Source organism: Nuphar pumila, chromosome 5, assembly GCF_984573655.1.
Source record: "Nuphar pumila chromosome 5, dmNupPumi1.hap1.1, whole genome shotgun sequence".
NCBI lineage: Eukaryota > Viridiplantae > Streptophyta > Magnoliopsida > Nymphaeales > Nymphaeaceae > Nuphar > Nuphar pumila.
In genome coordinates, this window is record NC_143253.1 from 39,229,479 (window position 1) to 39,243,305 (window position 13,827).

Below are 13,827 nucleotides of genomic sequence, written 5' to 3' on the forward strand. Positions count from 1 at the left end.
TGAGTTTCGTATAGATACCATTTCTAAAAATTGCATAAGACTCAAACTTTTGAAAAGACATCCTTTTTAGACTATATTTGACCTTTTCTTAAGGACCAATTCTTAGTTTTTTTTATCGAGGGAATGTGGAATCCGAGTAATTTATTTTCTAATAAATCACTTCTCATTATGTGAACCTATATCCATAAAATTTCCAAATTTTAATTTTTCTTGAGAGAATCATAATACATCTGAATTTTTCATATTTATTGAATGAGTCATAATCATCCAAATTTTTAAATTCATTTCCATTGAGTGAATCTGAATTTTCCAAAATCTGTTTTGAATCATAATCATCTGAATTTCTTCAAATTCATTTCCATTGAGTGAATCCAAATTTTTCAAAAATCTATTTTTATTTCATGAATCATAATCATTTGAATCTCTTTAAGTACATTTTCATTGAGTGAATCCGATTTTTTCAAAAAATCTATTTTTATTGCATGAATCATAATCACCTGAATTTCTTTAAATACATTTTCATTGAGTGAATTCAAATTTTTATAAATCTATTTTTATTGAATACAATCATCTAAATTTCTTTAATTTCATTTCTATTCTAATCATACGATTTTTTTTTCAAGATTTTCTCAAGGTTTTCAAAAGTATTTTCTTTTTTTGTAAGGTCTTCAAAAAGGGCCTTCTAAACTATTAATCTTCAAGAATTTCTCGCATCCCTTTTATCTAAAAATTTTGCGAAACTAAATGCTAATCTTAATAAATCCTATCTCACTTGTATAGATTACTCAAAACATCAATTTCTATTCTATAACTTAATCATATTATACGGTCTTCCCATAATTTATTTTTTTTTCAAATGCATTTCATACGAATTTTGAGAATTCAAAAATCCAATTTTCATATTCACATCAATTATTTTTGATAATGCATTTCTCATAACAAGTCTCACCCTCATTATGCGATTTTTTATGAAATCAAGATTTTAAATCCCATATTCACACGAATTTTCAAAAATCTTTCAAATTAGAGAGTAGCATGACTTTTTTAGGTAGATTTGGTTGGAATTAAAATTCGTGGAATGCCTAAATTCTTAAAAGTGAAAACTTCATAAAAATCAACAAATTTTTCATGGTTTGATCATGATTCTTTAAATAACTATCATTGGAATCGATACTTCTCTTTTTTCCAACATGAACATTGCAAAAATTGTGTAGATCAAGAAAGAGACATAAGAGAGAGAAAAATAGCAATATGCATATCCCTTTTCCATATCCACATGTGTTATAAAAACACATGTTTATATAGTTGAGGAGAGACAGAGAGATTAAGAGAGAGAGAAGAAGGTTTGAATAATTATTAAGATGCATAAATAATAAATTTACTTACCTTGACTTGTGAACTTAGGCTTAAGCTTCTTATTTTCTTGGATCTTTCAAGTCACTAAGAGGGTAAAGAAGAGTTCCTAAGAAGCACCCTTCACTACTATTAAGTGAAAAAAAGAAAACACTAAAAACGTAAACGAAGAAAAGAACAAGAGAGAAAAATAGTAGATGAACTCTTGGATGCCTCTCCCTCACCAATTGATGCGGTGTTTATAGGGAGAAGGTAATGATTAAATCCAAGATGAGTAGCTTGGATCAAATACAAGGAATAAAGGGTTGAGATTTAATCATCTCAATTCTCAAAAAAAAAATTCCAAGCATAACCCTTGACCTCCATATCACATGCTAAAATTTTCTAATATGGAAACCTATTCAAGCTAGAGATTCTAGCTCTTTTAATTTATTTGTTCCACCTATGATATATTTGGAGATTCATATTGGATTTAGTGCATCTCACTTGGATTTAAAAAATCTAATATCTAATCATTATGAAAAATTTCTCCCCTCTAGTGTTATTCCATTTAGTTAGATTCAAACTTATCATTATTACTTAGTTGTCCTTTCTATTTACTTTAACTAATTATTATTTTATTATTTCTTAGATATTCCATTTAACAACCTTATTTTGTGATAATCCCATATTATATCTTATTTTTCTCAAAAATTCATATTGAGTCTTTAACTTTCCAAAATTCTATTTCAAGGCTATATTTTTCAAATTTCTATTTCATGGTTATATTTTTCAAAAATTTTATTTCAAGGCTGGTGTTCACTTTGTCAATATATTTTTAAAAGGACATTTTGATGAAAAATATTTATGAAAATTGGTCACAAAATTTTAAAAATCTAACTCTCATAAGTAGTGAGAACCAGGATGGAACTTGAGGAACGGGTTGCTAAAACTTCGTATTCCACTCAAAACGAATTTATTTATTGCCTTAAAAAGAAAATTTAAACTAATTAAAAGTAATTATAAAATGAGAATTAAAGGATTATTATAAACCTCAAATAATGTTGTAATTGAAATTAATTACAAAGCTTAAATATGGCTAAAACGGCCTTAATTAACTAAGAATTGGAAATGCTAAAAAAACTAAAAATTGAGCTTCTTTGCCTTTGTTTCTTCACTTTAACTTCAAATTCACTTCACTTCAATAATGTGAAATTATTAAATGGTGCTATTTCCTACAAAAAAAATAACAAAAATACATGAAATGAAAAATCTACACTAATTTGAATTACTACATGAAATTATAATTCCGCCACTAATAATTACAGAATTTCCCATCAAAACAGGTTTCTGTAATTTGATAGAATCAGATAGCAATTGAATTCAGATTATTTTCAAATTTTTCAGATATGTTCTTAAAATATGAATAAAGAGAATCCAATTATAGAATTATAAAATTCAATGTAGAACTTGATTTATTAACAAATGAACAACTTTAAAACTCTGAAAATTGCTGTCAAAATTTCTGACAACTTTCGGTATTTAGGCGATTCAATCTAGCAAAATAGATTGAAAATGAATAAAAATTTCACAGTATAAATTAGATTTATTCACGAATCCAATCCATTTATGGATTTAGTTTTAGAATTCTGAAGCTTCAGATATATCAACAACAAAAACTAGAAAAAATCCAAAAAATAAAACTTGCAAAAAATAGAGATGTCAGAATATACGATCGAAAAAAGCTCAGAACAGACCATCAATCAGAATCTGATCATGTTGAATTTTTACAGAGAGCAAGAGAACTCAAGCATGAATCAGATCCAAATTACGAATCATGATTTGGATTTTAAAAACTTGATTTATGACCAAAACAACAAACTATAGAAAATCAACAAAAAACAAATTTCCAAAATTCTGATTTTCACACTTTGATCTATTGAATTAGATCAAAGGATAACAAATTCGAGATTCATGGACTAAAATCTAATATCTAGATGATCTAATTACAGAATTAAAAAGAAATTATAGAAATTAAAATTGTAGAATGATGAAATCAACTAAAAGAAATAAAAAACCAAAAGAAACTTACAAATGCAAATCCATGCAATTCCTTGCATGGATAAAAAAAGAGTTAAAGAAACTTTCACCAATTTCTTGGAAATCCAACGATTGGGGGTATAAAAGAATGATCTTAAACTAATGAAGTATGTCCAGCCCTCCTCCGAGTTGGCTTCTTTGTTGATCTCTCTTTACTTGATGAGAAAATGAACGAAGAAGAAGAAGCATTGAAGAAAGAAGAGAAAGAAGAGGGAAAAGAAGCAAGCGAGAGAGTTTGGAAATTTAAGAAGGGGTGAAGAAGGAAGATGAGAGTAGGCTTGAATGGGATGAAGATCCCTTTCACTTCAGCCAATGTGACTATTTATAATAGTTTTTAAAAAAATTACACTTAAGTCCTACTTTTTACAAAATTCTAAAAAGAGGCTTAAAATAAAATGAATTACTTGGCGCCATTTTCAAAATGGATTTTTCTAAAACTTTAAAATGGATTTGGTTAGAAATATTTTTTGAACACATTAGACTTGGATCCAAGATCCAATTAATGTGTTTTGGACTGGATCTAAGTCTGAATTGCATTATGATTTGCTCCAAAACCTGTAAAATGGCCATAACTTTATCATTTTAAGTCTGAATCACACAAAATTCGAACCATGACTTCTTTAACCCTAAAACATTATAAGCATGAAATGAAAACCAATAAGATATGCTTAAATGCATGATTTTATGTATTAAGAATGAATGCATTCCCATGCATTATCAATGACTATATTTTTCTAAATTTCTATTTCAAGGGTATATTTTTTCAAAAATCTATTTGAAGGCTATATTTTTTTAAAATTCTATTTCAAGGTTATATTTTTTCAAAATTCTATTTCATGGTTATATTTTTCAAAATTCTATTTCAAGGTTATATTTTTCCAAAATTCTATTTCAAGGTTTTATTTTTTTAAAATTCTTAAATGACTAATCAAAATTAATCAGTCCTACCAACTTAGCATTCTATACTCTAGAAATATAAGTAATAGGTAGAATCAACATTTTCATATTAAGAATTGTATTAAAAATACCTAAAAATTCATGAGTCTTACAATAAATCTACTAAAATCGGGTTGGGTCCGTGACATAGATATTTGACATTTTTTTTTGTTTTTGTAATTCCTTGATATTGGCAATATAGATAGATTTTATATGTCATTGATGTATTTAGTTGCATTCTTATGCATTTTTTAAGAAAAATGATTTTTATTTCATTGAAATCGAAGTTATATCGAGCCCAATATGCGCCCAACAAGTTTTAGGGGCATTTGGACAATTTTTATTCCTTAGTGACACAAACATCATTTCTTATTTGTTCAACAGTCCTGCACATGGGGGACACATTCAGAATTATTTAATTTGTTTGATTGACATTTTTGTAGTTTGTAGTTTTGGGAAAGGTTAGAAATGAGTCTAAAGGAATCCTTGGGACGAAATTTACTTTGATAGGTCATTTTGGTCTTTTCTGCTGGGGCAGCAGTTGCAGCTGCCGCCCAACCCAACCAATCCCAGTAGGTTAGATCTTCCAAGATCAGTTGGACTCAGCCAAGTAGCTGAGCCCTTCTTGGTTCTTTGGTTAGACCTACTAGGTTGGCACCTAGTTACCCTAACTATTGGGCTAACTAGGAATCCACACCCCTAGCTGGTTGGAACCTAGTTGGATTTCAGTTAGATCTAGACCTATTTTTCCTAGACCCATACCCATTATCCCAGGTTCTATTTGAACCTCCATGTTCACACCCCTCATTTTGTCTCTTTTTGTTGAATTTCCTCTCTCTTCACTCTCACCTTCTTCTTCCTCACCTTGGTGGACATCCTACTTGCTTTACCACTGTTTGCCTTCCCTTGGTCGAGTTGGACCATTGTTGGAGCCTTGATGCAATTGGAGCAGAGTGTGGAGGTACTTCAATCCGCGTGAAGGCCTTGGGGTGGAGGAAGGATCTTTCTAGCTCGTGTGTTATAGCTAGGGAATGCGAATTTGTGCGTGGGAGTTGCATGTGTTGGTGTTCTTTTTTCAAGAATTAGCAAGCAAGGTAGGTGCTCAATTTTTCTCTTATGGATAGCGAGCACGCTAGGACTGCATGTAGTTTATGATGTGAGATTTGTGAAATAGCATGCTTAGAATGTTCTCATATATTAAAAAATCAACTTTGGGTGATGTTTTGGTTGAATGATGTGCTTAACTAATTTGAGACGCTCCTCAGAGTGTTGGGGTTGATTTTCATTCGAGTTGAATGCATTGAACCTTGAGTTTTTAGAGTTTTGATGGTGTGTAACTGAACTGAAGTGTCTTAGGAGTCAATTCATGCATCACAAGGGTCGACTCCGGTGTGTTTTCATGTTTTGATTGACCCGAGGGTCGACTCTTGCAAATCAAGGATCGAATCCTCCTTGCTATACTCTGTCTAGTGTTATTGAGAGATAGAGAGTCAACTGCTATGATCAAAGATCCAGTTGGAATCTCCATGTCAAGCTTGGCAACTTGAGCCTTGGATGCATTTGATGTCTGAGAAGAAGTAGGGGGTCTACCATTTTTATCCCAACATCTGTCCTCAAAATGTCCCAATTTACCACAGTAGGTACACTGAAATCTACCTCTTCCTCTTGTTCCTCTGTCTCGACCTCTGCCACACACATTTAGAAAATTTCCTCTTCCCTGACCTGGGGTGCCTACAAGCGCCAATGTTTGTGAATCAGAATGAGTTTGTGGAAGAGTGATAGCCAACCTACTCAGGTGGTTGTAGTCTTCGACAAGAGATAGGACATCCGATCCTGTCAACATCTGAACCTTGGCAACTGCAAATTTAGATGATAGTCCTGTCAGAAATCTTGCAACCATGGTTTGCTCCTGATGGGACTTCTGTGTGGTACAACATAGGGGCCTGTGTGCATTTAGTCTTTCAAATGCAGATTTGACAGAAGCATAATATTGGTCTAGCGTTTGATCTCCTTGTTGCAGTTGATAAATCTCCTGCTCGACTTGTAAGATGCAGCTTACATTAGTCTCGTGAGAGTACGTATCTCGAAGGTTGTCCCACATCTCTTTAGCAGTGGCGTAGTAAATAAGACCATCAGCGATATGAGGCAATACGTTGTTCATCATCCATGACATAATGATGTCGTTATCTTCATCCCATGTGCTATATTTCCCAGATTTATTGGGTGGTTTCGGTTCTAAAAGAATATGTTTTTTTCGATGACCAAAAATGGACATCATAAAAGTCTGGGACCACCTCGCATAGTTTGAGTCATCTAGCTTGACAGAGGACCCATACGAGAAGGGATTCACAAAGGCTTTATATTCTCCACTCAGCTTCCCTTTTTTATCACCATCTTTAGACATCTTGACTTAGTCTCAAACAACCACCAGACCTGACCTAGATCTGATCAGACCAGATCTAATTTGCGACAAAAAAAAAATATCACGTTAGATCACCTTCGGGACTTGTCGGGTTTGATATTGGCCAGGCCCCCACCACGATAGTTCCACCACCAAATCTGACGTTAGATCTGATTCCAGATCAGCGTCTGCCACACAAAACTGATTCCACGACTTCTCTGCACTAGATCCCCACTCGATCTGGTCTTCTTCACAATCCACAATTCACGATGTTCATGACTGCATCATGCTGGAGGCTGCATACCTGCTCCAATAATCACAACTTCAGCCATATTCAAATCTGGTTGCATCACTTGTTGACCTGTTGCATTCAGGCCTCGACAGTGATCTCGACATAGATCTAAAACCCAAATCCGTCTTTCACATGATGGTTCAGTCACAGCAGACGCAACATCGACCCTAGCAATAGCAGTGGCAGAAACGACCACAGAAGCACTGCCTTGTGTCGCAGATGTAACAACAACAGTTTTGTCAGCATCACGCAACAGACGCAACAACAACAGTGTCGCAGAAGCAACAACAACGATGATTGTCGCGACAACGTTGACACCTGCAGACAGAAGCGACTGCGGAGGCAGCTGCAGAGACATCTTCGCGAAGTGACATCCAGAGGTGGAGGCTGCAACAACGTCGTTGTCGGTGATGTTAGTCACCCAGGATGGGTGGCTTTGATACCATGTTGACGTCGGCTAGGTTCCTGACAAAACAGTAAAAGAGAGAGAGAGAGAGAGAGAGAGAGAGAGAGAGAGTAATCATACCTTAGCATTAGACCCTAATCCCTTCTTAAAGGAATTAGAAAATAATAGGTTACAAAAGGAAACCATCTATTTTTACCTAATTACATACTGCTACCCAAACTGAAAAGATATTTTCTTTTTTTTAACATATATATATATATATATATATATATATATATATATATATATATATATATATATATATATATATATATATATATATATATGTGTGTGTGTGTGTGTGTGTGTGTGTGTGTGTGTGTTTAAAGCATTAGCTACACCCAAAAATTCAAAACCCATTAGTTGAAACTCATAGGGACAGATTGTGGCACTGATCAAATCTATCCTTGTAAATGTGTTTAATATGTTCAAAATAATATGATTTTATTCTTGGTTCATATTTTTCACACAAAAACATAATTTTTTGAGTTAAAATTTCATATATTGCAAGTCATTGACCTTTAAGCTATGAAAAAATTGACACACGTTAGAAAAACATGATTAATGGTTGGTTTCCCCTAAACCAAACATATTGATCAAATTTGGAGCATCTGATCTGCAATATATATATATATATATATATATATATATATATATATATATATATATATATATATATATAGTGTATTTTCCAATGGGTTAAAGGGTGGACAAAAATGGGTGTGCCATCACAAGTTGGATCATAAGCAATTCAATGGTGCATGCATGTCCATTGGTCATTTTTCCTTAAGGGGGGCATTTGATTCAAGGATAGCCTTACACAACAACACCATGTTTTGTATTGTCTTGTCTTGATTTTGTCTAAAACAGTTACAAGGTATCCTTGTCCAACGTTTGCATTGACCATTTTAGAATGCTATTGTTCATGTGTCACACATTTGATTCATCATATCGGACAACATGGACACATATATAATATGGGTTGGATAACTTCATTTTGGATCATACGATTGATCAATTCATTCCACTAAATTAGAGTTTGGACAAGCTTGAATTGGATTTTAACCTTAGATATGGGTCTCATACTAGATCCAAATATCAAAAATATATAAAATTTATTTATTTTTACAAAAAAAAATCATATTCTTTGGATATACATAAGAAAAATGGGTATCTATTGAAACAAATTATGAAAATATTAAAAAATCTTTAAAATCTAAACGTACCTGAAAAAATTTGAATTTAATATGCATTCACTTAATAAATTGCAATATTAGAGATTAAAATACAAAACCCTTAAAATCAAAGCATACAAAAAAAACTGATTTATACGTATTCACCCAATCAATTATAAAAATATGGATAAAATATTAAATCTCTAAAATCTAAGCCTACCTCAAAAAAATAGATTTGACATGCATTCACTCAATAAACTACAATAATAGGGATTAAAATACAAATACCTTAAAATCTAATCATAAAAAAAACTCAGATTTAATATGCATTCACTTAATAAATTATAAAAATAAGAATTAAAATACTAAACCTTTAAAATCTAAACATACACACAAAAAAGTTTGGATTTAGCCTCCATTCACCCAACAAATTGAAATAATAGGGATTAAAATGTGAAACCCTTAAAATCTAAGCATATTAAAAAAAAAAATCAAATTTAGCATGCATTCACTCAATAAATTACAATAATAAAAATTAAATTATAAAACCCTAAAATCTAAACATACTTGAAAAGCTAAGATTTAAAATGCATTCATATAATAAATTACAAAAATAGATATTAAAATATAAAACTCCTAAAATCTAAGCATACCTACAAAATAAAGATTTGAATTTGGCATGCATTCACATAATCAATTGCAAAAAATAGCATTAAAAAAATCCTAAAATCTAATAATAAAAAATCAATTAGCAAATGCTAACCCTAAAATCGAATTAGTATTCATTCTAACTAGAAGAGAGAGAAAGAGAGAGAATCCTAATCCTACTACAGCCAAGAGAGAGAGAGAGAGAGAGAGAGAGAGAGAGAGAGAGAGAGAGAGAGAGAGAGAGAGAGACGAAAGTAATTCAACATTACCACTCATGAAGATCAACAAAATGTTGAACCCATGAACTGAACAAGAACAAAAGCCAAAACAAATAAAGAAAGCACAAGAGAAAAGAACATTAGACAGATAAAATGGGCTCACGCCATAGCCGCCTGCCCAGATTGCGACAAAGGATAGGTAGCATCAGCAGGAGGGAGTGGAAGATCACTAAGATGCATACGCAAGATCGCATAAACATCTACCAAAATTTTATGCACCAGGTTTTGAATGTTAACTCGAATATGACGAAAATGAGCATCGTTTCGCGCCATCCAAACAAACCACCAAGAGGTAAGCAACCACGTCCGCCAGATGAACGTCCACCTCTTGCTGCGCCTAATACAAACCGGCCCCAAGATCAGATCTAGCGCAAAGGACTCCTCCTTAACAAATACTTCCGGATGCCTCCAGGTCCTACTAAAGATTTCCATAAATATTGGGCAAGACCAGAACAAGTGAAACGTAGATTCTTCTGCAGCTTGACAAAGCACGCACCAACTCGGGAGTTGAATGCCCCACTTCTTTAAATTACTGTGGGTGTGGATCCTATCGTGCAAAATTAACCAAGCCAGGACTCGAGAACGGGGGGAAGGACCCTTCGCCCAAAGCACATTCTCGGGCAACCAATCAACCTCTGGCGGTAGCAACGATCTATAAACTTTTTTGGTGAGAAACTCTCCGCTTGGTGCCAACGCCCACTGCAACCACTGACCAAAATTTTCGGAGACCTCAAAATGGTCTCTAAAGCAGGCTAAAGCCCTCAACCACGATTTACGCAAGTGCAAGAGCGCCAAACCTCAGGTTCCCAAACGAACCAGAATAAGAGTTGGATCCCCATATTTAGCAAGAAGAAAACTAGCACAAGGGTTATCCGGTTGGTGAGCCAACCAACATTGCTTGGCGACAAGAACAATGCTTCGCAGTCTGGGCACCGGGATGCCTAAACCACCCATACGCCGAGGTAGAACCACCGAACGCCAACCAATCAAGTGACGCTTACCTGTGAGTTTACACCCGGACCAAAGAAAGCCTGCCAGCAAGCGCGTCAGTTGCTTCTCTACTCCCACAGACATCACAAACAGAGACATGAAAAATTCTGGAATAGTTGAAAGAACATGTCTAACTAAGGTTAGACGTCCAGCGCTAAAAAGATAAGACGACTGCCACGAAAGCAATTTGCGCTTCACTTTTTGAAGCGTCGGAGCCCAAGCCGCTGAAGATAGAGGCTTCACTTGTAACGGCAAGCCAAGGTACATAATAGGCAAATCAGAAGTAGTGCAATTAAAAATTCTCTTTCTAGCTGCAAGCATGTTGACATTAACATTGAACATGGTAATAGAGCATTTGGTCTCATTTAGAGAAAGTCCAGACATGGAGAGAAAGAACTGAATGATAAGCTTGAACCTAAGCATCTGTTGAACATTTGCACGACCAAAAATAATCATATCATCAGCATAAGTAAGAATATGACCCGGGAAGTTGGAAACCTGCAAAGGATCAATGAAACCTGATACAACAACCCGCTTAAGCAAGCCCACAAGACCCTCAGCAACTGCATTGAACAACAAAGGTGATAGGGGGCACCCTTGCCGCAAACCCCGCCCTAGCTTGAACTGGTCTCCTCTAATACCATTGATATTTAATATGGCCTGGGCATTTGAGACCAGCTCTCTCACCCAACCAGAAAAATGACGACCAATACCGAAATTTGCTAACATTTGAAATAAGAATGATCAATGCACAGAGTCAAAAGCTTTATGAAAGTCTAATTTAAGGACAAAGTAAGGTTGACCGCTATGCTGTAAAGAATGGACCACCTCGGACGCCATGATGAACGAGTGCTGGACCCTCTTATTACGGATAAAGGCGAACTGAGAGTCTGAAAAAATCTGGTTACGGATAAAGAGAGAGAGAGAGAGAGAGAGAGAGAGAGAGAGAGAGAGAGAGAGAGAGAGAGAGAGAGAGAGTATCACTCGGACAGGGGTGCTTGTCGCTCGAGGGTGATAGTCATTAGAGGATGCTCAGTGTGGACAGAAGACTGTGAGATAAGAGGAGAGTTGGGGTTGAGAGAGGAGAGTTGGGGGTTTCGGCCGAGAGTCATACCCCCACCCCTCCCCAACTTTTCTTTTTTTACATGTGCACCCATCCTCGTCTCAGTTGTTCTATGGGAAGGGGTGGAACACTAGGCCCCAGGTGTGGGCGTCCCGCACGTAGCTTGTCTTTGTGATTAGGGGGTACGTATTTGATGATACACTCTTCTGTCTCTTTATTTATTTATTTATATATATATATATATATATATATATATATATATATATATATATATATATATATATATATGAAAACTCAGATTAGAACGTGCAACGTAAAACTGTTTTTAGTGGCAGTTTTGAAACACCACTAAATGTCAATTTTCTGTCCAGAGATTTAGCGCTGTATCTTCCCTACTCTCATATAAATCAGGTATATATAGAGAGAGAAAGAGAGGTTCCATCATCCGAAATATCTCAAAAGTGGCCTCATAGAAAGGCAAAAAGCCATTATGAGAGAGAGATGTGCGTCAGTTATATTTGGAGGAATAAAAGCAAGCATTCATGCTGTAATCGGAGATGAGGGTTGCCGCAAAACTACCAAAGATAAAAAGCAACTCATGCGTAAGCACCACCATTGTTTCTTTCTATGCACAAGCCAATAAGTGCGACAGAGTGTCTCTGTTCACCCAAGTTAATAATCGGTCAAAACCCCAGGTTTAATCATATGGTAGAAACGCTCTGGTTTAATCTGATTCTGTACATGCCAAACCAAGCTATTGCCCGTATGCACTTCCAAGTATACCTTACTGCCAGCGGGATGATTGTGAAGGTGTTGAGTTGAAAATCCTTGATCAAACTCAGCTGGCCCACGGGTGTGTTTGTAGCTTTCAGAAGTGGGCCACGTAAGAAAGGGTGATGGTGTTGGCCGATATCAAGAACTGAACCCAAATTCAGAATCCAAACCTGCTTTTATATTGGCATACCCCTAACACGCACACGAACATGAACATGACCCATTTAATAAACAGGTTAATTAGGCAGGTCGACCCGTTTACAACACGAACCCGTTTAAGCCAAACCCTAACTCGGCTAAGAAGCGGGTTGGCAGGTCGGGTCAGATTTTGCCACGGCCCTTAGAGTACACCAACTTTTGGCCTTCAAAGGGCATTCACTCTTGGGTTTCGAACTCATGACATCTCATCAACTTGGTGACGTTCACGAGTCACCCTTACTGGATGAATTGAACCTTGGTTGGATGATTCACTAACATAAGAATTCATGAACTACGATATTTTTGTTTTTTTTAAAGGCAAGCTGGGGTTAAGCTAACCTCCACCAGTTATTATTCAACGTACCACTGGGTCTTGAACCTGCAACCTCTCACCACCAGGAGACGTACACTGACAGCTCCTTCAAACCATGCGGAGCCTCCGTTGGTATGAACTACCACATATTTCATATGACACCCTGCTTTTTATTTCAGTATGTTGCTTTTCATCTCTAGGATGACGTACTACAAGTAGCTAGTATATATCATGTACGGGAATAAGTGGGGTGCGCCCAAGTTTGTGATCTCCAATGTAGAAACAACAAAGATCCTGAACTTAGTTTATGTTTAATGAGATGCAAAAACATGCATTAAACATCCAAAGGTGATCCATCAACCATGTGCTTGCTTCTTAATCTCTTATGCAAGAAATAATGCATAAAAAAGGGGAGACAAAGCAAGGGCTGGTTCAGCAGTGGGGCCTGACAAATGCCAATTTGGGTGTCCGGACAATGAATAGTTAAAATCAAGGTTGTTAAATGCGATGAGGTGAAGCCAGGCGTTGAGCCTGCGCTTCGCCTCTGAGGAGTACGCCTCTCACAACTGGTATGGAAGTGAAGCAGTGGGAGGGAAGGCAGGGAGCGGCGGAGGAACAGTTGGCCGGCACGTGATGGTGGATCCACCGACACGTGGCGGTGGATCCACCGACACTTGGAGTTAGCACAGCCGGCGAATTGGGCGGAGGAGGAAGACTTGGGCATTAAGGAGGGGATTCTGGAGGTTGATGAGGGGCAATTTGCACATCACAACATGCATCAGTACCTTGAGCGTACGCCTCTCACAACACTTGTTAAAATCAAGCCAACCAACCCAAGTTCAACCAATACCATACATGGTAAGGGCACCAATCAATGAGTCG